Source organism: Pholis gunnellus (genome assembly GCF_910591455.1).
Source record: "Pholis gunnellus genome assembly, chromosome: 18".
Taxonomy (NCBI): Eukaryota; Metazoa; Chordata; class Actinopteri; order Perciformes; family Pholidae; genus Pholis; species Pholis gunnellus.
In genome coordinates, this window is record NC_136545.1 from 11,083,559 (window position 1) to 11,095,474 (window position 11,916).

Genomic DNA, 11,916 nt, shown 5'->3' on the forward strand with positions numbered 1-11,916 from the left:
TACAAATGAATTCCTTTTTATAATGAACAAGTTGATCTGCAAGGTTTTCCCCGAGGTCTACCACAGCTTTAGATGGTAATGCTACCTGCATGATTTGTATCCACACTCGTACGCATGCTTTTAACACTTTGTGCAAAAGAATTTTAGCTATATCAAAATCTGGCAATCAGCACTTTGATGATTGAGGTTTAAAAGACATTTGAGGCAACTGACCGGGTGTTGACGATGAAAAAACTGCAGGTGCATTGGCCAGAAAGACTACAATTATCTGAACTGTAGAAGGGAAAAATAAAAAAGATCGCTGATAATGTTGCTGTTTCCAAATTGTTAGCACACTGAAATGTAAAATAAATGTAGCTGAAGAGCTCAAGATAACAGTACAACTGCATTTTCTTCAAAATTATACTTTTTAATTAAGAAACTTCACATGAAGCCATTGAAACGCAGCTAGAAAAGTGGGTTTATTTTTATCGTCCTTCCACTGGTGTCATGCAAAGAGCATTTCTTCTATTCAGAGATGAACACAATAGCGCCGTCTTGATGAGGGATACTGGTTAGGAAAGCCACCTCTGCAACCTCAAAGTGTCCCTGTGCACCAGAGGGGGATCGCATGAGTCCGTCATGAGGGTTGTGATAATGACTGAAATGTAAATATCAGTTTGTGTGACATTTTCACCTACAAGCGGCACTTGATTGCTATTCATCAGCGGAGAGTGAACTGGAGGTACTTAGAAGGGGAGTGGGGCCCACAGATCTAGGGGAGATTAGACGGTAGATAGATCTGTGAAGATGGGGATTGCATGTGTGCGCGATGAGGGTGGCTTCATCCTGTAACAAGTAGCACTCAGACAGGCTGTTATCTGCTCTCAGACTGGAGGAGATCTAAAGAGAACTGTCACTCCCACAGCAGAGGCCAGATGCCGCGATAGTGATAAAAGAGTGTGTTGAGGAATGACTTATTTTTGGTGCATCATCCGTCTGAATTGTTACCTGCATGAGTTCAGGTTTTTTTCTTTATATTTATAAAATGCACTTCTTGCAGACGTTTGTCTAATGATATATGTGGAGGGTCTCAGGTTGGACACAGGTCGTGTGTGTGTGTGTGTGTGTGTGTGTGTGTGTGTGTGTGTGTGTGTGTGTGTGTGTGTGTGTGTGTGTGTGTGTGTGTGTGTGTGTGTGTGTGTGTGTGTGTGTGTGTGTGTGTGTGTGTGTGTGTGTGTGTGTGTGTGTGTGTGTGTGTGAGAGATAGCCACGGCCTGATAAGCGCTAAGGTGACAGCCTCCTCAGCTCAAGCTGAGTCTATTGTCACACCGCCAGTATTTACCCAGAGTGCTGAAGGACAGCCAGCATGTTCCAGCCACAATAAGCCTCCATCCCTCCTCTCTGCAGGGATGGTCTGTCCTCCCTGGAAAATAAAAAACAGATTGTTTTGCCTGTGCCTTGCATGCAATTTGACGTGGAGAATATTTAATTATTCCTGACGACAGTCTGTTTTGCTGGGTGAATCCTTTTTTTAATCTTTTTGATGATGAGACTTATGTGGATTCCATGTTTGATAAGGTCATTGAGCGTGCATGTAGACGTGTGTGAGAAGAAAATAGGCAGTGGTAGATGAAGCGTTCAGATTATTTTACTTTCAAAGTAAAGATGCCACATATCAAAATTAAGAGTTAAGTATAAACACAGACATGTAATCAGCAACATACTACAGTATGACAAGTAAAAGTATGCATAATGTCCACTTTTAGACATGGGTGGATGAACCTGGTAGGGGGCTAAAATGATCTTTTGACTCATATTGACCCCTTGTTTGCCTCAGATGTACATTTTAATACAGGCCCCCTGGTAGACAAGACGGGTATCAATACAGAACCCGGGTTGAGGCTCATATCATTTCAGATGATTTTGCTTTAGTGGTGTAAGCTACTGTATATGTATTTTTACAATACATCAAAATGCATAATTTCATATGGTAGTTGATGGAGCTAGATTCTTCTCACTGCATGTACTGGTGGGTAGTTTGATATATAACAGTGCATCATATATTATAGACTGATCACGTTTTGTATATAAAATCTCGACCCACAAAGTATTTACCTCTGGAGGGGAGTAGAAGTATAAAGTACCATTTAAGGTACCTCAAAATTATACCTTTATAATCCCACCACTTAAAATACATATAAATATGTGCATATGCGCGCCATTGGCGGCCAATTTAAACGTGCATTGCTCCGCCCACTCCTTATCCTTTCCAATTCCGCTCAATTTCCCATTAAGCAAGCTGTCACAATACTCAGTCATGAACTGCGCCATAAGCAATCTACCTCGTTTTATTTTTTTTTCACGCTTTATGGATAAATAATGTGTCTCCCCACAACAAAAGGGAAACTTTATGGCGATGTGGGCCTCAAAACACCACATCAAGAGCAAAGGGAGTCTCCTGTGCTGTTTGTTTCTGCTCGTTGGGGGACATGGAGGTTTAGGACTGCAGCTTACTCTCACTGCCTGAGGTGCCGATGTCGAGGGCCGCGCTTCACTTTAAGTACCCAAGTTACAGCTGATTGTTGTTTGCGTTTTTTTCTTGTTTGCTCTGCGCACTTGTCTGCTGCTTGCTGCTGTCGTGAATGTATTCAATTAGCAGTGGTTTAAGTATTCCTTTGGCTCTTGTTTGATGTGTGCATCCTCATGTTTGAGTCATAGTTTCAAAAATAAATGTGATTGTGAAGATTATGGGGCTAGAAAGATTGGGTTTGGCCGAGAGATTATTGCTGTTGTTTTGGGCGGTTATTGGCTCTGTGTTATGGAGATCGTGGTCACATCAACATTTTGGCTTTAGGGATGTAGCTGAACAAGAGTGTTGTTTTCCACTTTATTATGTCCCTGCACTATTTGCTACTTGGCACTCCACATGGCTTTCTTTCACATGCATATTTCGTCCAGCTGCATTGGTGAAATCCTGAGTTTCGGAGTAAATGTGTGTTATCTGCTATCTTGCTTTATTAGTATTATTCATGTGATGTTGCCCTCTGGTTCTGTTGTTTATGCTGCTGCTGCTGCTCTCACCTGCAACCAATCCCAACCTTCTTGCCACATAGTATCAGTGCACCGTTGATAATCTGTTGTTTATGTGCTAATGTTTCAAGCACAGATTGTTCAAGCCAATGATTTGCCATGTAGCTGATACGTCTCAGCCTGATGCTGTTTTATTTGGTTTCATTTAAAATGTTCCATCTAAATTCTCATCGTATTTTTTTGTAATGTCTGGAGGTGCTGTGTTTGGAAATGAGCCACCTGCTGGGGCACCACACCTTAATCGCACTCACCTTGGTTTGTGTTTGCTGGTCGTGACGACTCTGAACACATTCGGTATCAAATCCCGTTCAACTGTGAACAAATAGTGTCTGAATGCTGTACGGCAAACATCTCATCTTCCCCCCTCACTCACCACGACAGGAACCGCACGGTTTCCAGCGCTGTTAGCTCAAGAAACACATTTTAAATCAATGCTATGCAGACAGACTCGAGTCTCTGCAGGGTTTGATCGTGTGATGAGCGCCAACCTCAGACCCTGCAGCCCTAAAAAGTGATGCTCCAAACCCACAGACCCTAGTTAACTGATTGTGTGTGTGTGTGTGTTAGAACGCTTGGCCTTGTGTACATGAAGTAATGCTTGTTGAAAGGCGTGCAGATGAAACTATGTGTGATTGGAGAGATTTGTAGCTGGGTCCCCCCGCCACAGAAGAGAGAGAGAGTGTGTGTGTGTGTGTGTGTGTCAAAATCAGGCCTGGGGATGTGGCTGTGCTATGGGATGAAACTTCTCCACAAGCCTTTATACCAGGCTCAGCATCTGTTTATGTCTTTTTTTTCTGAACATGAACTACATACTGTATTTGCTACTCAACTGACATGCAACATGGCCTGAACTCACCACAGGTGGCGTTATTCAATATTTTCAACCCTGGTCCCAAATCGGATAAATCTGTTCTCATAAACCCGTGGCACAGTCTCAATAAACTACATTATTGCTTGTTTTGCATTCATACTCAACATATGCTGATGAGATTATAGGCATTAGATCCAGTCATGCAGTTTCATACTTTGAACTTACCATAGCTGGATACATTAAAATCCAACCACACTATATCGATAACTTCAATGTGGCAATATTATGACTAAGAATTCCTGGACTTTAAATAAATGCCCCCATGTCCTTGTTTTTCTAGATCCTAGACTAAGATGTAAGATCTTAGTAAAGTTTCAACAATGTTAAATAAGGATTAATTCCCCTCACAGTTCATACTGGTCTTGCTACCTGCTGGAGGTTTTCTTGAGGCTGAATATATCTCCTGGGATAAAGTGGAGGTCCCAGAAATGAATCTACCGTTCTGATGTTCTGCTGTCTGGCCAGATTTCGAGGTCTCTGACCTAAGTTGAACCTACTTTTTTATTAAATAAAAGTTAAATAAAAAAATAGATACAGTACGTTTATATTTGCCAATGTGTACAGCTTCGAAAATGAAACAGTCTTGCTTTTATAATATGACTTACTGTCATTAATCTCCATAATCTGTTGGGTAAACGTTATGAACTGTATCAAACAGGACATCCATCATCCGGATCTATCACCGCAGCTCTGGTCTTGTTATATCTGCAGGTAGAGTGATGGTTTATCATCGGCCTGTGTTATGAATGGCGGACCTCTCAACGCGAGGAATCTCTCTCCTCCTTGATCTCGAGCATGTTCCCTCGCTTAATGTCTAATCTGATAATCCGAACAGCTTGTTTGGAGAAACTGCGTTATTGAGTGGTGTCTTAAAAGCACCCCGGACCCAGGCCTCTGGGCTACATCGTCCCGTGGACACACACACACACACACACACACACACACACACACACACACACACACACACACACACACACACACACACACACACACACATACACAACGTCTGCCCCGGACTGTCCTTTTGACTGCGACAGCCAGAGATAAATGTAGACACAAAAACCTGGCCGGTGAGCAACGCATCTGGCCTCTTAACTGTTCAATTTCATTGCTGCTCATGGCCGGCTGACATAAACATTGTGGAAGTGTGTCCTTTTAAGCTGCTTTTATTGTCCAGCTGCTTCTCAACCTCTGGATGTAAATTGTTGAGAGGTTGGGATGGAAGGATGAGAGAAGAGGGGAACGAGGCGGGGGTGAAACAAAGAGGTGAGGGGGTGGTTAATGTAGTGGTAAGAAGTGAGGGGATGGGATACCCTCTGAAGTAAGGCAGGATCATTTAGAGTGGTTTGCCTGTGCGTGTGTGTATCTCTGCATCCGTATGTTTGTGCATATGTGTCATTTAAAGCAGAGGCATCACAAAGTTCAGAGAAGCAAAATGTTTATTGAAACATCTTCCCAGACCACTTCGCACCAATTTGTTATCGTCTTGTGGCCGGGCGAGAGTTGTAGGAGCAAAAAGAAATGCAAAAGGAAACAAGATGTATTTACACTGAATGGTTAGGAAACCCAACCTATGCAAATTAAGGGAAGGGGGGGGGTCACACTGGAAGGCTTTGAAGCTGATGTGAGGCTCACTATGGCTGTTAGACACCAACTGGGATGGAAATCCTTGAAATATGTCTGCTATGTACTTGTTGTGCTGTGCTGAAAGAGGATACAATTCTTATTTTCCCCATGCTTCCTATACTTGACATGACTTAACAGCATATTTTTTATTCCAGTTGGGTATTTATGTCCTGGTCTATATCTGTCCATTTTGGCTGTATGCTGTGCTTCTCTCTTGCACTTCCAGTGATAGGAACAAAAACAAATTACATAAATGAGATGCCTTACATAGCATTTCACTCAATGTTTACCTTCATGTCTTGTATGAAGCTTCCCATTTAGTTGCAGTCGAGCAAACAAGAAAGCTGGCAGGTGAGAGACATTTCGAATCTTGCATGTTATTGCTCTGCCAAATACAAATTTGTGTTTCTTGTGTGCAGTGTGTACATGGATCTGTGCAGTAATGTTTCCAACATCCCATAGCGTGATCTGTGAAGCAAAGCAGTTAATATTGTAGTCTCATATAAAGTAGATACTCCATAAGCTGCTGTAGATGAAGTAATTCCCAAAGACGTGTTGGGACCCACAGGTGGGTCGCTGTAGATTTTATTAGGGTTGTCTAATACATTTGCAGAATTTCTTCCATAGTGTTTTATTGAACAATTATATCTGCACACACCTTTTGAGCCACATGAGGGAGCCTGAATGTTCGTATTGTTCTGATAATTGTAGCCTACTTATAAGATTGAATCTAATATGAAAGGCTAGCGTACATTTTGTTTGTTTTTCTGACGAGAGAAAAAAAAACGAAAGCCCGTTAACCAAATGCAAAATGCATTTATTTGGCCTCATTGTTGGCCTCAAAGTTGTGATTCATCAAATGTATATCTCTCCAAAGTGGCTGGTTTACCTATTCAAGATAATACAAGGTGATGATGAAATGTCTCTAAAAATAATCATGAACATTCATTTACACACAAATTCCCTCTTCTCACGATTCATGGATGAGACCTATTTTAAATTGGGTGGTTTGTCATTTTGAAAAAGTGGAAATAAAGAAGAAAGAAGAACGTTTGGGAAACACTGTGCTAAGCTAACCGTTGGGTTAGGTATGCATCATATCGTGTATGCTGACTAAAGATGAATATATACGTAAACTATAAGTAAGAGGCAGGTTTGTGATTCATCAAGCCTGTATTCCATGCTAAAATGCCAATATTTGTCAAACTGCTTTGTTTTGTTTCATGTGAGACAACATACTTCCTATTCAGACTGCTATTGCACAAAGGTTTTAAATCCCACACAATACACCTTTTTCTTGTCAGCTCAGATATGGGGGTCTTACGGAGTTGTCCAGAAAGGACCTCAATCCCATGACACTTTGAGAAGGTTGACTTAAAGTTTACTTTGAAGTCTTTTATTGACCATTTTTTGCTGGCTGTGGATTAAGTCTAAGTCTACAGTTTTGGTATATGGACTTGGCAACAGAATGCTTTTTACATTTGCAGCACAGCAGACCAGGACAGTGCACCCTACAAATGAAAAGGTTCCTGGGGGGCTCCTTTAAGGGTCCATTAAAATGAATCGCTGGTAGAGCCGAATCAATAAAAAGTTTAAACTTTGCACACTTTCAGGCTTAATTTTATAGCCAACAATGTTTACATTTTATTGACTTCAATATAAGAAGTTTAAACCGATCATTATTGGATATGGAGTGAGTATACGGGCCAGCTGTTCACTGTTAAAGAGTTGTCATCATGGACTTTTATTCAAACACACACACACACTGCTTCCCTCTGTCTCATCATACCCAGCACCATAAACACACCCAGCCTTGTCCTGTGACATGGTGGACATTTCACTCCGTAATCTGAGGTGTCTTTTATCTTAGGGGGAACTCCAGAGCTTTCCGTGAGAGTCGCTGAAGAAACAACCAAAAAGGAGGTCTGGAGTGGAGCTCGAATCCCGCGGGATCTGACCTAGTGTGGTGTCCTTTCTCCGGTTGGTAGGGGGTGGTTAGAACGTTTACCTTCTCTTGTCAAGGTGATGAAACTTTACTCGTTTCTGTTATTGATAGAAATGTGGTCTAATCAGGAAAAACAAAGAAATAAAAGGTCTTTCAATACCCCGATATCGCTCAAGGGTGAAGAGAAGAAATGGTGCACAGGAGGCAGCAACCAGGGGAAAGGACACACAGATGCTCTCCCTCCATACTCCCACTCTTTTTCTCCCTCCCTGTCCCTCTCTCAGCGGTGATGTATGTGTTTTCCAACACTTCTCCCGCTGTATCTTTTTGTGCTGTGACCTGTGTATCTGTGTGAGGATGGCGGAGAAGTGATAAAAAGACTGGGGGAACAATAAAGAAAGGAATGAATTGAGAGACAGAAGCTTGAGTGTGTGTGAAAACCTAAAGGAAATAGGGTAGTGGATGCGTCAATGTAAGTGTGTGTGTGTGTGTGTGTGTGTGTCTGTCTGTGTGTTTTTGAGAGAAAAGTATCTTCAATGGGAGTCAGGTATCAGCTGCATAACCTCTTCAGTGTCAAGGGGGCCTCATCAGCAACGTACACAAAAGAGCAACTGACACAATGAAAGAGGGAATGAAAGAGGGATAGGGTTTCACTGGCAAGGCAGGAAAAAGAAAACATCACATCTCTTCCCTCCCTTTCTCTTTCTGTCTCGCTCGCTTTCTGAATCTTTCATAGTGTTTGCAAAACTACAAAGGGAGAAACATCTGAGCCCCGTATTTGAGCAGCACTATGTCATAGAAGGAATGTGCCACTTGTTTGAGACTGTGTGTGTGTGTGTGTGTGTGTGTGTGTGTGTGTGTGTGTGTGTGTGTCTGTTTGGATGACAGCGTCCAGCCACAGCCTGCATACCTCACTTGCCTACCTACCTGAGAGCCTTTGAACGCTCCCCAGCTGTATGGTGGCCCATTCAGTGATCGGTGGCTCGCATTCAGTGTTTGATCACACCGTCTGAGTGGGTATCTGATGGTACCTGTTTGTTAGCCACCCAGCAACCGAAGTGTTGGCTTGCTGATATGTTGGACTGATATTGGTGTTTTGCCTAAAATTGGCAACAGGGCAACCATTAACATTCCTTTGACATACTTTTAAATAGTGATTTTACTACCATGTAATATTAATCGCCCATGATGAGAGGTTCTCCTGCCCTTGTTATGCTTCTCACACTGTGGACACCTGCTGAACAAAGCACCACTAGTGATTTAATAAGGCTTAATGATTCTACATTTACCCCCTTTTTTTTATTGTTTAAGCAGGAACAAGTTGTTCTGTTGGTAATTTAATCCGGGCCCTGAAGGCAGCATAAATGGGGCTTTGTTTGGAATGCTCCAGATGAAACTAAAGGGTGAATGAAAAAGAAAGTTGTGAAATGTGATTTAAAAAAATACAATCTCACAACATACACACTCTTGTATTGGCCTAGTCAGTCAGTGTAATTAAAGTTGACGACGTGAAATTCAGGCGGAAAACTCCACGCCAATGCGAAGATGCATATGTGCCAAATTATTGCACGGAATGGAAGTGATCTTGAGGGCTCACTGGTTTCACTTTTATAAACCCACATCATCACTCTGCCATATCACTCAGGTGTTTTAAAAGCACCTGTTGTTGTTGTTGTTGTTGTGGGTGTTTCATGTCTGTCGGGATGGACATGGATGTATAATAAGACCTGGATACAGCGTTTGAAGTTGATTCCACTCAAAAAAGAGAGAGCTGAGTTACAAACGTGTCTTTCTCATTGTACGTCTATGGGGAAAAAGTATCTTTTGGCACAATGGCGGCATGTGATGGACCCGGACGTTGTAATTCCACAGTTTGGCCACTATGTACAATTTACTTCAAAGCCTGGTGCTTTTCCTTGGGGCTTAGGGATAGACAATAGATACAGCTGGAGAAGAATAAAAGGTGGAACAGAGACGGTGCACCGGTGTCCCGTCCTCGCTTGAATTTGTGGAAAACACAACAAAGAGCAATCTACCTCTTCTTCCTGATGACATTCAGATAATCATGTTGAAGAAATATTGGTCTGTACATTGGTATGTGCTTCAATTTATCTTAGTGTCATTTTGTATCCATGTCTCAGATACTTTAATCCGCAAAAGCATAATTACCATCAGGGACGCATTGCGTTAAATTGAGAATATGAGAAAGTGCAGATATGTCACTATGAGCTCAGCGCTCTGCAGATTGAGGCATCATGGCTCTGCTTTGTGCAGCATCTCTCCCTGTTAAGTTTTATTTACAGGCAGCAGAAACGCAACGCAAAGGGACATGGACTGTAACCCGGTACTGGAAACTGGGAAGACGACACAGAGAATGCAGTTGAATGCTGCGGGCGAGAGATGCAGAGACATTAGCAGCAACAAAGACTGAGGTGAGGGTTTGACGGCTGCACTTATAAGACCGTTCATCGGCTCACCCACAACACAGTGCTACATGTGACTTTGCCCCCATTAATCATCCTGTAGACAAGGACCCTTTTATTTTTTTTTGTGACTGTATAAATACATTTTCTGAGACATTTTTTAGACTTTTACTGCAAGCAGACCGTAATAACAGAAAGCTATCAATGCCTTGCCAACTACACAGACATGAATATATGACTGACTTTGACGCAACGAACAGATTCCAGGAAGATAAGATAAGCAACCGTGGTTAAATTCTGCCAGACGATTAAGTAATTCTAAATCAATCACTCAGATTGGAGAGATTCTCTGCCTTGCAGATGTTTTCAGGATTGTTTTTAAATACAAGCCAGTCAGTCTCTTTGTTGGTTGATCAATCTTTCATTTTTACATTTTCTGCTATCAAAGAGAATCTCAGGTTGTTTTGTTGTCGCGTTTTCTCTCATACTCAGTGTAGCTGTTTTTCACTTATTCCTCTTCATAACTTTTGTATCAGTGTCAAATGCTATGTGAGAGTATTAGAGAGCCTTACGAGGTATAATGGACGAAATCCGATCCAAGAAGAACGGTTCGATTAATGATGTTTGAAAGCTTAGAGTAGTTTGACTGTGGCTCTTTGGAGGTGTCTGCCAGTGAATGAATCTAAACGTGGGGGAACAGTTGCGATCCACAGTCTCCGTTCACCCGGCCATCCACCACAACCTCTCCCCCAAAGACGCTCTGTGGTAGTGCAACATCGCGGGCCCTTCAACCTTTTGCTACTTTGAGAGGACAATCTTTCCTATTGTGATGACAGCAAGTCACTTGAAAGGGAAAAAAAGATGGGTCGATTGAATGAACAATCAATGCCGTTGTTTTCTGGTGAGGACAGTCTGGCACGATCACGCCAGGCTTTTGAAGTATATTAAATTGTTACATTGTGTGGTATTGAAAGAGCATGACAACGACTGAGGGCAAGGAAGGCTCAAAGACAGACATGCCAGCATGAAGAAATAAACAGAGGGAGACAGAATAAATGGGGGAGAAATAGGGGAACCCCTCATTAGCGTGACAGCCACGATGAATCACCCCTTAAAAAGGTAATAAAACTTAATTTAGAGATATATTTTATTGTTTAACTCTGTTTGTGCAGCCAGGCCACACACCGCAGCAGCGGCAGCTCAGTCTGCCAAGAGAACACAGCAGAACAGGAGATATTAATAAATGTTTGAAAGTGTGTGTGTGTGTGGGTTTATAGTTGTGCGCGTGTGTGTGTGTGTGTGTGTGTGTGTGTGTGTGTGTGTTCAGACGTGCATCAGTGTGAGATGTTCCTCAGCTGTTGCCAGGGAAGCATGGAGGTCACGATGAAGATGAGCTGTGGAGAGTTAATTAGACTGCACATAGAAATAAAGGGCAGAGGTTGTTTATTTTATTATGCTTGATTGCACTTATCGTGTAGTTGTTGCCTACTTAATAGTCCTGTCTATACTCCTGTTTTTTTTGCCATTGGTCTGCTTCAGTATAACTTTTGCTTGTGATTCAATCCAGCAGGTTTGAGGAAGAAACTGATAAAGTGCGTCTGTTTACTTGTAAGGGCTGTAGATCGCAGGCTTGTTTTGGTTAGTGTGATTGTGGACCAAGACCATGTACACCATAACTGATCTCTGGTAGGGCTGGAGACAGATAAAGCGCAAAGCAGTGATGGGTGTTTAATAACTCTGTTTTTTCCCTTACACACAGAATATTGCTTTGGTTAAGAGGGGTCACATTTGGTTTGTTGGTTAGTCCACCGCTTTGGTCCAGACTGACATAACTATTTTACGGATTGCCATCATTTTGTACAGATGTTCATCGTCCCCAGAGGATGAATTCTACTGACTTTGTTAATCATTTACAACCTTAACATTTGTATTTTGGTATACGCTGAGAAAACCTGACACTGAAGCATGTGAATTAAATT